Source organism: Bos taurus, chromosome 1 (assembly GCF_002263795.3).
Source record: "Bos taurus isolate L1 Dominette 01449 registration number 42190680 breed Hereford chromosome 1, ARS-UCD2.0, whole genome shotgun sequence".
NCBI lineage: Eukaryota > Metazoa > Chordata > Mammalia > Artiodactyla > Bovidae > Bos > Bos taurus.
The window spans coordinates 132,479,294-132,497,215 of NC_037328.1; the positions used below are offsets into that span (position 1 = coordinate 132,479,294).

At 35.1% G+C, this 17,922-nt stretch overlaps 1 protein-coding gene across 3 annotated transcripts in view; it reads left to right on the forward strand.

Moving 5' to 3' along the window:
• Positions 1-17,922, forward strand: part of STAG1 (stromal antigen 1) — a 505,017-nt gene that overhangs the window by 59,852 nt on the left and 427,243 nt on the right. The window contains exon 2 of one of the 3 annotated variants that reach the window (XM_059889103.1): positions 2,001-2,044. The exons of the other annotated variants lie outside the window; for them this stretch is intronic. The gene's annotated coding sequence lies outside the window, so the exon portion shown is untranslated. The remainder of the gene's footprint in view (positions 1-2,000; positions 2,045-17,922) is intronic. 3 annotated transcript variants of the gene reach the window in all.

Genomic DNA, 17,922 nt, shown 5'->3' on the forward strand with positions numbered 1-17,922 from the left:
TATTGTACAATCAATATCAGAATTCTTTCCATCTTGCAAAATGGAAACTCCATACTGGGTAAACAACTTTGTATTTCTCACTCTTAATAGCCATTGGCAGCCACCATTTTACTTTCTGTGTCTATGAATTTGACTACTCCAGGTACCTCATATAAGTGGAATCATACACTATTTGTCTTTTTGTGACTAGTCTGTTTCACTTAGCATAATGACCTAAGGGTTCATCCATGTTATAACGTGTGTCAGAATTTTCATCTTTTTTAAGGCTGAATTATATGTATAATGTATATATAATTTTTTTTATCCATTCACCCATCAATGTACACTTGGATTGCTAAATGTGGATATACATGTATCTCCTTGAAGCCCTGTTTTTAATTGTTTTTGATATATACTCAAGTGGAATTACTGGATCATTCATTTCTTCTTTAAATTCTTTAAACAACTTTTTGTAGTTTTTAGTATTTAAGGATTTTGCTTTCTTTGTTATATTTGTTCTTAAGTATTTTATTTTCAGATTTTCAATTTTATTTTTTATTTTATTGACTTATGGTTGATTTGCAGTGTTGTGTTAGTTACAGATACATAGCAAATTGATTCAGTTAAAATACACACACACAAACACACAAATATATATATTTATTTTTTACATTCTCTTCCACTATAGGTTATTACAAGATATTGAGTATAGTTCTCTATGTTTACACAGTAGGTCCTTGTGGATCATCTGTTTTATATATCAGATCAGATCATATCAGATGCTCAGTCGCTCAGTCGTGTCCAACTCTTTGAGACCCCATGAATCGAAGCACGCCAGGCCCCTCTGGCCATCACCAACTCCCGGAGTTCACTGAGACTCACGTCCATCGAGTCAGTGATGCCATCCAGCCCTCTCATCCTCTGTCTTCCCCTTCTCCTCCTGCCCCCAATCCCTCCCAGCATCAGTCTTTTCCAGTGAGTCAACTCTTCGCATGAGGTGGCCAAAGTACTGGAGTCTCAGCTTTAGCATCATTCCTTCCAAAGAAATCCCAGGGCTGATCTCCTTCAGAATGGACTGGTTGGATCTCCTTGCAGTCCAAGGGACTCTCAAGAGTCTTCTCCAACACCACAGTTCAAAAGCATTAATTCTTCGGCGCTCAGTCTTCTTCACAGTCCAACTCTCACATCCATACATGACCACAGGAAAAACCATAGCCTTGACTAGACGAACCTTTGTTGGCAAAGTAGTATCTCTGCTTTTGAATATGTTATCTAGGTTGGTCATAACTTTCCTTCCAAGAAGTAAGCGTCTTTTAATTTCATGGCTGCAGTCACCATCTGTAGTGATTTTGGAGCCCAGAAAAATAAAGTCTGATGCTGTTTCCCCATCTATTTCCCATGGAGTGGTGGGACCGGATGCCATGATCTTCGTTTTTTTAAGCCAACTTTTTCACTCTCCACTTTCACTTTCATCAAGAGGCTTTTGAGTTCCTCTTCACTTTCTGCCATAAGGGTGGTGTCATCTGCATATCTGAGGTTATTGATATTTCTCCTGGCAATCTTGATTCCAGCTTGTGTTTCTTCCAGTCCAGCGTTTCTCATGATGTACTCTGCATATAAGTTAAATAAACAGGGTAACGATATACAGCCTTGACAAACTCCTTTTCCTATTTGGAACCAGGCTGTTGTTCCATGTCCAGTTCTAACTGTTGCTTCCTGACCTGCATACGAATTTCTCAAGAGGCAGATCAGGTGGTCTGGTATTCCCATCTCTTTCAGAATTTTCCACAGTTTATTGTATCCACACAGTCAAAGGCTTTGGCATAGTGAATAAAGCAGAAATAGATGTTTTTATATAGAAGTGTGTATATTTTAATCTGAAACTTCTAATTTATCCCTCACTTTGGTAACCATAGGTTTGTTTTCTTTGTGAGTCTGTTTTGTAAATTCATTTGTATCAGTTTTTTAGATTCCACATATAAGCAATGTTGCATGAAATTTGTCTGGCTTATAATCTCTAGGTTCATCCATGTTGCTGCAGATGACATTTCATTCTTTTTTATGGGTGAGTAATATTCCATTGTGTTTGGGGGGGGTGGGGATACATACACATCCATTCATTTGTTGATGGACACTGAGGTTACTTCCATGTCTTAGTTATTATAAATGGTGTTGCAATATATATTGGAGTGTGTGTTTCTTTTCAAATTATGTTTTCCTTTGGATATATGCCCAGAAGTGGGGTTGCAAGATCATATGTTAGCTCTGTTTTTAATGTTTTAAGGATTAAGTATTTTATTTTTGATGGCATTATAAATGGAATTGTTCATTTTCAGATTGTTCATATTTATTATATGGAAACAGCATATATTTGTTTATTTTTAATCATACAGGTTTGCTAAATTTTTAAAATTAGTGCTAAATTTTTTCTCTGTGTGTGTAATCTTTAGGATTTTCTGCATGTATTATTATATGATCTACAGATAGCTTTATTTCTTTTCCTATTTGGATGCCATTTCTTTATGTTTCTTGCCTGATTGTTGCGATTTCTAATACTGTGTTGAGAAGAAGTGTTGAAAGTAGGCATCCTTAGCTCCTTCCAGATTTTAGAGAAAAGCTTTCAGCCTTTCACTATTAGGTATTAGTGAAATTTTCATATATTACTTTTATCATTAAAAAGATGATTTCCTTCTATTCCTAGTTTGTTGTTTTCAATCTAACATGGTGTCACATTTTGTAAAGTGCTTTTTCTGTATTGCTTGAGATGATTATGTAATTTTTCCCCCTTTGCGCATTAACGTACTGTGTAGTACATTGATGGATTTCAATATGTTGATCCATCCTTGCTTTCTAGGAATAAATCCCATTTGGTTAAGGGGTATAATTCTTTCAGTATGCTATTGTTTAGCTCAATCTTGAAACATTTAAAAAAATAATTTTTGTTTATATGATGATAGTCTTAGTAAATGACAAGACTATGTTCATTTTATACAGAGTTTGTATAGTGTGGTAATTCAGTTCTTATTTTTGACCTCGTGTTTATATACTGCCTTGCTTGGATTATACCTGATTTAAGGGAGTATATTGGTTCCCCTAAGGCTACAGACAGAATTTCACATATGAAAGCTGCTTATTTAAGTCATATAGTTAAATATTGGTGAGTTTGATAGTTTTCAGTTCTAGTATAAAAGAGGCATAGATATGTTGCTATTTTGTAATGTTCTGAACTGTAATTCTCAGATTAATATATTTTAAGTCAAAGAGATACTATAATTTTTGTTCTTCAGTCACCAAGTTGTGTCCAACTCTGCAACCCCATAGACTGCAGCATGCCAGGCTTCCCTATCCTTTACTATCTTCAGGAGTTTGAATGATTTTATTTTCCTCTGTATAATTCAGTTGATAGTTATTCATATTTACATATTTTTACCATGCAAAAAATCAAATTTTTGTGTGTGTTACAACAGGCAGTGCTTAGTTTAGTTTTCTTTATTATATATAATTCTTTAATCCTTATATTGGACAAAATTTGCATCTTGATATAATCTACTTAAAAATATTCAATTCATATAGTTTTTACATAAAGATATGAGAATTTATCCCCCTTTTGCTATTCTTTTTGTCTTAGCTCTCAACTTTTCCTTCATTCTATGTAAATAGCATAATATCTATTGTTCCATATTTATCTCTCTTCATATTATCTTATACAGATATTTGTATTCCCAGTTACATATATAGACTTGCTGTGATGTCGAGTTTAAAAAGGTGGGATCATTATATATACTTTCTGCATCCTTTCTGTTTTCATTAATAGTGCCTTAGAGAAATCCCCCATCTAAAGGGTAACTTTGCTATCCATTTGAAGTATAACTATAATTCATTGTTTTTGTGACTTCAAAAGAATGCTTAATTGTGTGTTGTATAAAATTATGGAAATAGTCTTTCTAGTTCATTGTCATTTTAAACAGTATTGCGTCTTTGAATATGTCCTTTCTTCCAGATGGTTTTATTTCTTTGGGATAGATTTCCAGAAGTAGAATTGTTGACTTGAAGGGTTTTTATATTTTTTATTTAAGTATATGCTGCCAAATTGCTTTTTACCAAAATTTTCCATTAGCAATGTGTGATAATACTTTTTCTCCTACACCTCTGCCAGGAATTGGGGCTATAGTTTTTTAAACCTTTGCCAGTCTAGTAGGTGTAATGTTCATTTCATTGTTGTTTCTAATTTGAATTTCCCTGAGTACTAAGGAGTTTGGACATCTTATTTTTTTATTTGTGATCATTTGATTTTCCTCTTTGTGAATTGTTCTTTTGATATCCTTTTTGCCCAAATTCTGTTTGAGTTCTTTGTCTTTTTCATATTGTAAGAGCTCACTGTGTCTTAATACATTAATACATTACCTCTGTTGCAGATGTTTTTATTTCTCTCCAGGTACAGAAAGCTTTTTATGCGAATCCCTTTGTACTTTTTTAGTTTTGAATTTTGAATAAGATGTTTCCCAGATTTTTTTTCGTGGAAGATTTTTACTTTTTCTACACTCATATTTGTCTTAAGTTTATTTTTGTGTGTCTTACAACATTAGAGTACCCACTTTTTCTTCAAGATTAAGTTCAGTTCAGTTGCTCAGTTGTGTCCAACTCTTTGCAACCCCATGAATTGCAGCACACCAGGCCTCCCTGTCCATCACCAACTCCTAGAGTTCACTCAGACTTAGGTCCATCGAGTCAGTGATGCCATCCAGCCATCTCATCCTCTGTCATCCCCTTCTCCTCCTGCCCCCAATCCCTCCCAGCATCAGAGTCTTTTCTAATGAGTCAACTCTTTGCATGAGGTGGCCAAAGTACTGAAGTTTCAGCTTTAGCATCAGTCCTTCCAGTGAACACCCAGGACTGATCTCCTTTAGAATGGACTGGTTGGATCTCCTTGAAGTTCAAGGGACTTTCAAGAGTCTTCTCCAACACCACAGTTCAAAGGCATCAATTCTTTGGCGCTCAGCTTTCTTCACAGTCCAACTCTCGCATCCATACATGACCACTGGAAAAACCATAGCCTTCATTTAAAAAACAAATTAATTAAACCATTGTGACATTGTACAGGAGGCAGGGATCAAGACCAACCCCAAGAAAAAGAAATGCAAAAAGGCAAAATGGTTGTCTGAGGAGGCCTTACAAATAGCTATGAAAAGAAGAGAAGTGAAAAGCAAAGGAGAAAAGGAAAGATACATTCATTTGAATGTAGAGTTACAGAGAAAAGCAAGGAGAGATAAGAAACCCGTCCTCAGTGATCATTGCAAAGAAATAGAGGAAAACAATACAATGGGAAAGATTAGAGATCTCTTAAAGAAAATTACAGATAACATGGGAACATTTCATGCAAAGATGGGCTCAATAAAGGACCGAAATGATATGGACTTAACAGAAGCAGAAGATATTAAAAAGAGGTGGCAAAAATACAGAGAAGAACTATACCAAAAAGATCTTCATGACCCAGATAATCACGATGGTGTGATCACTCACCTAGAGCCAGACATCCTGGAGTGTGAAGTTGAGTGAGCCTAAGGAAGCATCACTATGAACAAAGCTAGTGGAGGTGATGGAATTCCAGTTGAGCTATTTCCAGTCTTAAAAGATGATGCTGTGAAAGTGCTGCACTTAATGTGGCAGTAACTCTGGAAAATTCAGCAGTGGCCACAGGACTGGAAAAGGTCAGTTTTCATTCCAATCTGAAAGAAAGGCAATGCCAAAGAATATTCAAACTACCACACAATTGCACTCGTCCACATGCTAGTAAAGTAATGCTCAAAATTCTCCAGGCCAAGCTTCAACAGTACGTGAACTGAGAACTTCCAGATCTTCAAGCTGGATTTAGAAAAAGTAGAGGAACCAGAAATCAAATTGCCAGCATCAGTTGAATCATCACAAAAGCAAGAGAGTTCCAGAAAAACATTTACTTCTGCCTTATTGACTATGCCAAAGCCTTTGTGTGGATAACAGTAAACCGTGGAAAATTCTGAAAGAGATGGGAATACCAGACCACCTGACCTGCCTCTTGAGAAATCTGTATGCAGGTCAGGAAGCAACAGTTAGAACTGGACATGGAACAACAGCCTGGTTCCAAATAGGAAAAGGAGTACATCAAGGCTGTATATTGTCACCCTGCTTATTTAACTTCTGTGCAGAGTACATCATGAGAAATGTCGGACTGGATGAAACACAAGCTGAAATCAAGATTGCTGGGAGAAATGTCAGTATCCTCAGATATGCAGATGACACCACCCTTATGGCAGAAAGTGAAGAGGAACTAAAAAACCTCTTGATGAAAGTGAAAGTGGAGAGTGAAAAAGTTGACTTAAAGCTCAACATTCAGAAAACTAAGATCATGGTATCCAGTCATCACTTCATGGCAAATAGATGAGGAAACAGTGGAAACAGTACAGACTTTATTTTTTGGGGCTCCAAAATCACTGCAGATGGTTATTGCAGTCATGAAATTAAAAGATGCTTGGACCAACCCAGACAGCATATTCAAAAGCAGAGACATTATTTTGCCGACAAAGGTCTGTCAAGTCAAGGTTATGGTTTTTCCAGTAGTCATGTATGGATGTGAGAGTTGGATTATAAAGAAAGCTGAGTGCCTAAGAATTGATGCTTTTAAACTGTGGTATTGAAGAACACTCTTGAGAGTCCCTTGGACAGCAAGGATATCTAACCAGTCCATCCTAAAGGAAATCAATCCCGAATATTCACTGGAAGGACTGATGCTGAAGCTGAAACTCCATTACTTTGGCCATCTGATGAGAAGAACTGACTCATTTGAAAAGCCTCTGATGCTGGGAAAGTTTGAAGGCTGGAGGAGAAGGGGACGACAGAGGATGAGATGGTTGGATGGCATCACTGACTCAATGGACATGAGGTTGGATAAACTCTGGGAGTTGGTGATGGTCATGGAGGCCTGACGTGCTGAAGTCCATGGGGTTGCAAAGAGTCGGACACGACTGAGTGGACTGAACTGAACTGAACTGAACTGAAGCCATCCATTTTCCTCTAACTTGAGGGAATGCCCTTATTTATTAAAAATTTTCAGTTTTATGGTATTCTTTCTCTGTTTGTTTTTTTATTTATACTATTCTGTTTCTGTATAAATACTGAGTAGTTTTCTCTAACAGTAATGTGTTTCCATATTAGATGCAGGTTCCAGCTTAACCTTTTTCATCTTTGGCTTGCAGCATTAGTTCTTATATATAAGTATGATTGTTTTTTTCCTTAAAAATAGTTTGTAAAAGCCATTTGGAGTCTAATTTGAATTACATGAAATTCATTAGCATAAGAGATAACTGATGTCTGTGATAGTGCTTTCTGAATATATGATAATGTTTATATTTTTTAATAATAATGCATACTTTATGTATTTTTCCAAATTACTTAATTAAATATTTTATAGGTCTTGATGCTTTTGTAATGAGAACATTTTATTCTTACTTATTTCTCTAAGGTTATTCTTCCTTCAGCACAAAAACTATTGATTTTTGTATATTGCTGTTTTCTCTAGCCATCAGCTGGTAAATGGATTAAAAACAATGTGGTATACAACAAAGCATTATTTAGCCATAAAGAGGGACCAAGTGTTGATTTGTGCTTTAGATAAGATAGATGAACCTTGAAAACAGTATGCCAAGTAAAAAGAGTCAAATCCAGAAGTTCATATAGTGTATGATTCCATTTATATGAAAATGTTCAGAATAGGCAAATGCAGTGATACAGAAAGTAGATTACTATTTGTCAAGGGCTATGGATAGGAGAAATGAGAAATTACTGCCAATGGGTGTAGGGTATCTTTTGGGGATGATGAAAATGTCCTGGAAGTAGATAGTGGTGATGGTTATATAATGTTGTGAATAAACTGAAAACTACTGAATTGTGTGCTTAAAGTATATAAGGTTGAATTTTGTGTTGTGTGAATTATATCTCAGTGTTTAAAAAGAAACGGTGACTTTTTATTTGTATTACTTAGCCTTGAACTTGGTGTTAGGAAACAGAAAACCAGATAACCTTGGCTTGATAAAATAGAACTTCATTTTTCTTACACAATTGTCTTTTGTATTGCTTCATTGATACAGTGATAGCAGAACAGATAATTAATTCTTGCTCCATAATTTATTCTTGACTTCTTGTTCATGTTTGCATGTGGTTGATATGGCTTCAAGCACAGGAAGATAGAGGAAGTGATTGTATCAACAACAGTGATTGTATCAGTAACTCCAAAGTAGTCTTCAAATCTCAAGGCTTGACCTTGTTAAATGGTCACTCTTGGCTGGAAGTTGGTGGGCGATAAGATGGTGGGGAGTGAGATTTGTGTCAGAAAGTTTGTGGCACATGAACTTTCCCATCTAGATCCTTATTTAAACTAATGTCATTTAGCGTTTCACAGTTAAAAAAGACACTCGTTAATTTTGTTGTCTCAGTTATATTCAAGTTTTTTTCCTAGTTCACTTAGTTTTTTTCTTTTAAAGTTCTCTACATTTTCAGGGGTTGTTCATAGCATTTGTTTATTTACAGAATGGGGAATAGGGAACTAATTATTCAGGTTTGTTTAGCTTTGTTTTTAATAGCTTTATTGAATTAGAATTGACATACAATAAAATGTATGTATTTAAATTGTACTATTAAGTTTTGACATAAGTATACGCTTGTGAAAACATTGTCACTGAAGTTAGGAAATTTTTTTTTGTTAATGCCTCTCTTGTTATTGAGATGTAATTGATGTGTAACATTATAATAGTTTCAGGTATACAACATAATGATTTGATATTTGTATGTATTGCACAGTGGTCACCACAATAAGTCTAGTAAATGTCCATCAATACACAGTGACAAATTTTTTTTCTTGTGATAAGAACTTTTAATACTGTCAGTAACTTTAAAATGTATAATACAACATTATTAATTGTAGTCACCATGCTGTGCGTTACATCCCTTGGACTTAACTTATTTTGTAACTGGAAGTTTGTACCTTTTGGTTACCTTTACCCATTTTGCCTGCCCTGACCTCCTGCCTCTGAGAACTACCAATGCCCTCTGTATTTATGAGCTGGTGTTCTGTTTTAAATTTTTTAGATTCTGTATTTAAGAGATCATGTAGTATTTCTCTTTCTCTGTGTGACTTATCATAATGCCCCCATGGTCCATCCATTTTTCTCAAATAATAAGATTTTCTTCTTTTTTATAGGTGAATAATATTTAATTGCATATATATATAGCTACATATACAGGTGTGTGTGCACACGTGTGTACACACACATGCACATGTATATATATGAAATGTTTTCTTTATGCAACATGCACTCTAAGTTGCTTCCTGCCATGTTTTGGCTATTGTGGATAACGCTGCAGTGAACATGAGAATGCAGGTCTCTTCGAGATAATGTTTTCATTTCCTTTGGACAAATGCTGAGAAGTGGAAGTGCTGGATCATGTAGTAGTTCTATTTTTAATATTTGGGGAACTTTCATACTGTTTTCCGTGGTGGTTACACCAATTTATATTTCCATCGACATTATACAAGTGTTACCTTTTCTCCATATTCTCACCAAGACTTATTTTTTTTCTCTTTTTTGATTATAGCCAAAGAGTTGGACATGACTTAGCAACTGAACAACAAAATTCTACTACATGTGAAGTGGTAGCTCATTTTGGTTTGATTTGCATTTTCCTGATGGTTAGTTATATTGAGTGTCTTTTCATATCCTATTGGCCATATGTATGCCTTTGAAAACAGTATCTATTGAGATTTTCTACTCGTTTTTAAATTGGATTTTTTTTTTTTTTTTGCTATTGAGTTGTATGAGTTCTTTATGTATTTTTGATATTAACCCCTTATCAGATATATGGCTTAGAAATATTTTCTCACATACAGTAGGTTGCCTTTTTACTTTGTTTATGGTTTCCTTTGCTGTATAGAAAATTTTTAGTTTGATATCGTCCCACTTGTTTTTTCTTTTGTTGCCTTTGCTTGTGCTATCAAATTCAAAAAATTATTTACAAGACTAATGCCAAGGGTCTTAGCACCTATAGTTTCTTTTAGGAGTTTTATGGCTTCAGGTCTTACCTTCAGTTTTAATCATTTTGAATAAATTTTTGTGCATGATGTAAGATGGTGGTCCAATTTCTTTCTTTTGCATGTGGCTGTCCAGTTTTCCCAACACTATTTATTGAGATTGTTCTTTCCTTGTGTATTTTTGGCTCATTTGTCATAAATTAATTGACTATATAGTCTTGATTTTATTTCTGGGCTCTGTCATTGATCTCTGTGCCTGTTTGGTTCCCAATACAATACTGTTTTGAAATTAGGAAGTGTGATGCCTCCAGATTTGTTATACTTTCTCAAGATTGCTTTGGGTATTCATGGTCTACTATGGCTCCATACAAATTTTTGGATTGTTCTGTTTCTGTGAAAAACGCTGTTGGAATTTTGATAGGGATTTCATTGAATCTGTTGATTGTTTTGAGTAGTAAGGGCATATTAACAGCATTAATTTAAATTCCTGAGCATGGTATATCCATTTATTTCTGTCATGTTCAGTTTTTTTTCCATAGGTGTCTTCTAATTTAAAATGTACTTCTTTCTTCTCCATTAAATTTATTCCTAGGCATTTTATTCTTTTTGATACAATTTTGAATAGGACTTTTTTTTTTGTTACTTCCTAAAATCAACTTTTTTGGGGATGGTGTTTATGTTTGAATTTTAAGTATATGGTTTTAGTTTTGACAAATGTATAGGTTTTTGTAACCACTGCCACATGATCAAGATGAAACCATTTTCAGTGGTCCAAGAGAGTTTCCTCATGTTTCCTTCAGTCATTATCTCAGGCACCTATAGTTACATTGTATGTGACAGAATATTTCAATAGAACAGATAGAATCAATAAGTGTATATAGTTTTGCTCTTGGCTTCTTTTGGTAAGGTAGTGTCTTTTAAAAGTCATGCATGTTGTTGTATAGGGCTTCCCTCATAGCTAACTTGGTAAGAATCCACCTGCAATGCCAGAGAAGGCAATGGCACTCCAGTACTCTTGCCTGGAAAATCCCATGGACGGAGGAGCCTGGTAGGCTGCAGTCCATGGGGTCGCTAGGAGTTGGACACGACTGAGTGACTTCACTTCCACTTTTCACTTTCATGCATGGAGAAGGAAATGGCAACCCATTCCAGTGTTCTCGCCTGGAGAATCCCAGGGACGGGGGAGCCTGGTGGGCTGCCGTCTCGGGTTGCACAGAGTCGGACACGACTGAAGCGCCTTAGCAGCAGCAGCAGCAGCAGCAGGTCACCTGCAAGGCAGGAGACCCTGGTTCGATTCTTGGTTTGGGAAGATCTGCTGGAGAAGGGATAGGCTACCCACCCCAATATTCTTGGGCTTCCCTTGTGGCTTAGCTGGTAAAGAATCCGCCTGTAATGCAGGAGACCTGTATTCGATCCCTGGGTTGGGAAGATCTCCTGGAGAAGGGAAAGGTGACCCACCCTAGTATTACGGCCTGGAGAGTTCTAGGACTGTGTAGTCCATGGGGTTGCAAAGAGTCAGATACAACTCAGCGACTTTCACTTTCATGTTGTTGTATGTATCAGTATTTTTCTCTTTTTTATTGATGCAAAACATTCTGTTGTTTGAATGTATTCAATTTGTCTAGTCCCTTGTTGACATTTTTGGCTGTTGCTGGTGTGGCCAATAAGTTTGTTCACTTTTTTTCCATTGATGGCTCTATAGCACTTAGTTATCTTTAACTTAATTCGAAAGAATTTTGTTAGATTGTTTTGTGACAACTGTGATTTAAAAAAAAACTTACCAGAAATGGCAAATTTTTGTGTAGACATTATAATATTGAAGATGGAAGAAAAAAAAGCAACATTTTTGGCATATTATGCTTTAGTATTTCAACAAAGGTAGAAACCCAACTGAAATGGAAAAAAGTATTTGTACAGTATATGGAGAAGGTGTGTGCTGTGACTGATAAAAGATGTCAAAAGTAATTCGCAAAGTTTCATGCTGAATAGTTCTCAAAGGATGATGCTCCACGGTCGGGTAGACCAGTTGAAATTGATAGCAATCAGATTAAGACCTTAATTGAAAACAATCAATGTTCTACCACTTGGGATTGCCAACATACTCAAAATATCTAAATCGGCCATTGAGAATCATTGGAACCATCTTGGTTTTGTTAATTGCTTTGTTGTTTGGCATCCACCTAAGTTAAGTGGAAAAAAAACACCTTCTTGTCCCTATTTCTGCATGTGATTGTCTACTTAAATGTAACAAAAATGTTCTGTTTTTTAAACACTGTGAGGAGTGATGAAAACTGGATAGTGTTAAGTAATGTGGGACAAGTGAAATGTACCACTACCAACTACACCAAAGACCAGTCTTAATCCAGAGAAGGTGATGTTATGTACATGCTAGGGTTGGAAGGGGGTCCTCTCTTATGAGCTCATTCTGGAAAACCAAACGATTGATTCCAACAAGTGTGGCTCCCAGGTAGACCAAACTGAAAGCAGCACTTGATGAAAAGCATCTGAATTGGTCACCAGAAAATGCATAATCTTATATCAGGATAATCCAAGACTGCCTGTTTCTTTGTTGACCAGGCAAAAACTGTTAACAGCTTGGCTGAGAAGTTCTGATTCATCTGCTGTGTTCACCAGAGATTATACCTTCAGATTTCCATTTATTTTGATCTTTACAAAATTCTTCTAATGGGAAAAAGTTTTAATTCCCTGGAAGATTGTAAAAGATTGTACAGTTCTTTGCTCAAAAAGATGAAAAGTTTTGGGAAGATGGAATTATGAAGTTGCCTGAAAAATTGCAGAAGATAGTGAAACAAAATGCTTGGTGAATACCTTGTTCAGTAGAGTTCTTGGTGAAAAGACAGGTGTGTCTTTTGTTTTTACTTTAAAACCAAAGGAACATTTTTCACTAACCCAGTAGAAATAAATTCTTCTCAAACATTTGTGTAGAAGTTTTTGTGTGGATGTAAGTTTTCATTTCCATAGATAATGTCAGTCCACATTGTCTAAAAATGTCATTTCTCTTAGATGACTACTGTATCATTATCATGTCTGAGAAAAATACTAGTGATTTGTTTTTTATTATAATATAATGCTTTGTTCAAATTTACCTAGTTGATTTCAAAGGTCTTTCATAGTGTCTTTTCCTTCCCTTGTGTGTATAGGTAACCCACTGCATCAAGGCCTATGGTTATGTCTTTGTTCTCTTGTAATCTAGAATAACTCATGCTCTTTTCCTTGTAAGATACTGACTTTTTACTAGACAAGACTGCTTACTTTTAAAATGTCTCAACTGGTTTTTTTTTTAATTGTTTCAGAGGTATTCTTAACTTGTTCCTTCTGTATTCCTCGTGAACTGAAAACACTGAATGACTGTGTTTGCTGAAAACTTTTTAGTTATAACTAGTTTTTACCATAAAGTCTCTTAACTCTCTGATAATGTTGAGTATGTTCTGAGCCCAGGATGAATAGATATTTCATTTATTATTTAATTTTTGGAAGGAAAAATTGTACTAGTTATAATAGTGAAGTGAAGTCGGTCAGTCGTGTCCGACTCCTTGTAACCCCGTGGACTGTAGCCTACTAGGCTCCTCCGTCCGCGGGATTTTCTAGGCAAGAATGCTGGAGTCGCTTGCCATTTCCTTCTCCAGGGAATCTTCCGACCCAGAGATCGAACCCAGGTCTCCTGCATTGTAGGCAGACGCTTTACTGTCTGAGCCACCAGGGAAATGTTCATAATATATTATAATTATATAATTACTAGATAATATATTATGTAATATATTAGAACACACGAGTTGTTAAATCTAAAAGGAGTAGCAAGTTTAACAAAGATGAATTTGGGTCATCAGAAATGACCACTTGATGTAGGCATTAGAAAACTATAATATAACAATCCAACAACCCCTATTTCAAGTTGTATATATATGCTACAGTGTTACTACCTCAATATTTTAATCTCTTTTTCGTAACTAATATCTAAAGAGAAAGGGGAAGTTTTTCATTTCAACGCCTGCCCATTAGATGACAGTCTTTGGTCTCCAATTTTGTTTTCCCTGTGCATGAAAAAAACCTCACTGGCTAAATTCTGAAAATTTTAACGTCAAAAAGAATAACTATAATTGATTATAGAAAATATAAGAACTGTGAATACACAAGGGTACTCAATAAGACAAAATGAGAAACTGACTTGCTACCATAGAAATGTACATTGGATAAACTCCCTATTCTGAAAATATGGTTAAGGTAAAGAATTAAGCATTTCTGCTGCATTTTTAGGCAAGCTATAGTTTACCTTCACTTGTAAGGGGAAGGTGTTTTTTTTTTTTTTTGGTAATAGAAAAATGCCAGTGAGTAAATGTGGAAGAAATAAAAGAATTAGAAAATTACCATTTTGCTATCACCAGTGAAATAACTGATTCAGATAAAAATCATCAGTGAATTTTAATGCCATTACATGAAAGGTATTCTGGGCAACAATATCACTCCACAAATTGCAAAGGGAAAGATCTGGTAAATCTTACCATTTTATTAACTAAATGATCAGATTCATCATCACTCACAGTGGAAAAAAATTGAATTTATGTTCACACTTCAGCAGGAACATAGAAGGTACGTGATGTTACTTTTAAACTGTCTTTGCGAAAAAAAGTTTAACCATAGATTAATGAAGGATTTTAGACAATTTTCAGTTCACAGGACCTGAATATCTGTGTTGGTATGCTCTCTGTAGTCTCTTTCCCCTTATATCTGATTTACTAGTTTAGTCAGCCTCTTTATTGTTCCCTTTGTCTAACAATATTCTTGCATTCAAAATCTTGTATTCAAAATCTGAAACTGTACTAATTCTCTTTGTTTCTTCTCTTCTTTTGACTTGGGGTGGGTGTGTGTATGTGTGTGTGTGTGTGTGTGTGTTTGGCATGGAGTGGAGTGGTTGGTACATTTACTCAATGATAACTTTATTCCAGGTTCTCTAGTTGATTTTTACATCTTGGTAAAAATCACTTTGTTAATTTCTGTTTTGTGGTAAAATTTTAATTAAAATATGTGGATGTCAAAAATACAAAATAGCAAAACTTCATCATAGTTTTTTTCTTTCTCTAAATTGGATTACTTAAAAAATGTACACATATATGCATATATGTTTGTTTAGGCATATAATACAGATGAAAAGATACAGACACAATTGATTACAGTGGTGGGTCTAGTTGCCTCTGGGGTAAGGAGTCTTGTCATTATGTATCCTTATTTACTTATTAACTCCCTATCCCCAGATTTAAGATCTTCTGTTGTAATGAAGCTCACATATCTCTGTGTGTACATACATCCATTAAAAATGCTATTTCCATCTTAACTGATACATTTAGCAGGAGCAGTAATTTTCAGTTTGTGGGCTTCATTTTTGCGGGCTAATCTGAATTCTGATGACATTTCTATATTCTAGTTAGACTCATATATGTTGGCTAGAATGCTAGGTCCATGTCAAGGAAATCTTTGATTTGTAAATAGTAACAACAGCAACAAAATAGAGAAGTGTTTCTGCATATTTATTTGAATGAAATTGTAGAAATATGCTTTATTGTTGAATGGGTTATTTGACTTAGCTCATGTTTCAGTAGCTCAGCTTCCTACTATGTCATAAATCACTAAAGATGAGAATATTAATTTATTCCTTGTTGGTTCTGCACTTAAATTATTTGTATCTGTTCATTTGTATCTGGTCATCATTTCAGTATATTGTGTTTTTATTAAAATTCTTCTTCAAGAGTCCTGTTTTTCAAGTATTTCTTAAGTTTATCTGAAGGTGAAAAACCTGGCTTAAAACTCAACATTGAAAAATTAAGATCATGGCAACCCGTTCTGTCACTTTATGGCAAATAGATGGGGAAAAAGTAAACAGTGGCAGATTTTATTTTCTGGGGCTTCAAAATCACTGCAGACAGTGACTACAGCCACAAAATTAAAAGACCCTTGCTCCTTGGAAGGAAAGCTATGACCAACTTAGACAGTGTATTAAAAAGCAGAGACATCACTTTGCCAACAAAGGTCCATCTAGTGAAAGCTGTGGTTCTTCCAGTAGTCATGTAAGGATGTGAGAATTGGACCATAAAGAAGGCTGAGTGCCAAAGAATTGATGCTTTCAAACTATGGTGCTGGAGAAGACTCCTGAGAGTCCTTTGGGCAGCAAGAAGATCAAATCAGTCTATCCTAAAGGAAATCAGTCCTGAATATTCATTGAAAAGACTGGTACTGAAGCTCCAATACTTTGGCCACCTGATACGAAGACCCAACTCATTGGCAGAGACTTTGGTGCTGGGAAAGATTTAGGACAGAAAGAGAAGGGGATGACAGAAGATGAGATGGTTGGATAACATCACCGACTCAAAGGACGTGAGTTTGAGCATACTCTAGGAGATAGTCAAGGACAGGGAAGCCTGGCATGCTGTACTCCATGTGGTCTCAGAGTTGGACGTGACTTAGTGACTGTACACTACATACCTACAGCAACAATATTTTTCTTGGTGCTGTCAAAGGAGTTATCTAGAGATACGTTGGATCCAGACGTTAGCTTTCTCCTTTGCTTCCTATCAGTCTGCGTTTGTGAAGATAATAGTAAGACTGTATTGAGAACCAAATAGAGTATGAGATAGTATCTGTTATAGGTTTATAAAGCATTTGGAAGAGAAAAAACATGAGCTGTAAGATAAATACATGTTGTGGTCAGTTTATTTTAAAGAGAATAAAAGGTCATTAAAAAATTGAGCCTGTTTGTTTTTGTGTTGTTTTTGGGATAGTCTTTATAGATGCAAAACAATAACAGTTCACCATGAGCTGGAAAATTCATCCATTATTGAAACTCTTGGTGGTGTCAGTTAATATCTATCCCAGCATGTACTGGGATACATTATTTTTCTTCAAAGTACAAGTTGATTTAAAAAAAAAAAAACCTAGAGTTCTAGCTCTTTTCTTTAAAGTGAATATTTTTATTCTGGTAAATAAGAGTTCTGAAAGAATGGGTGAGTTTTGCAAGAGCCTTACTAGTATAGTCTAAAAATCAGTTATGAATCAGTGTTTTTCCCTGGCTTTGCCACTTACTTGCTTGGCAACCTTGGACTCATACATCAAATTCTGCATTTATTAAATGGGAATACTGGAAGCCTTTTTGGCTACAGGGTTGGAAAAATCAAAAGAGAAATGTGAAATTATGTGCTTTTTACTACATACATTGCTGGTAATGTTGAAGGAGTCTGTGAAATTGAAATGGTAAGTGAGTAATTTGACTGTAAGTTGTTCCTGACACATATATTCAAATCATTGAAAATTTCCCGAAAGTTATGTAATATGTGTTAGTTATTTGTGTGCTGCTATAAATAGTAAGTGCCATGATTTCATTAGTTGAATGTAAGTATGTTATTTAGAATAATTAAATTCAGGTCTTGTTCCTTAATGGGTAGGGTGCTCTTTGAAGTGAATGTTATAATTTGTAATGTGACTTTTTTTGGGGAGGGGGATAGGTATATTGCATTTTTCCTTTTTTTTAAAATAGAAATATAGTTGATTTACAGTGTGTGAGTTTTATATATATAGCAGAGTGATTCAGTTATGCATATATGTATATATCTGTTCTTTTCAGATTCTTTTTCCTTATAGGTTATTACAAAATATTGAATATAGTTCCCTGTGTTATATAGTTAGGTCCTTGTTGGTTATCTGTTTTAAATATGGTAGTATGTATATGTTAATTCCAAACTCCTAATTTATCTTCCTCATCTTTCCTTTGGTAACCATAAGTTTGTTTTCTAAGTTGTGGATCTATTTTTTTTTCTGTAAATAAGTTTATTTGTACTTTTTTTTTTTCTGTAAATAAGTTTATTTGTACTTTTTTTTTT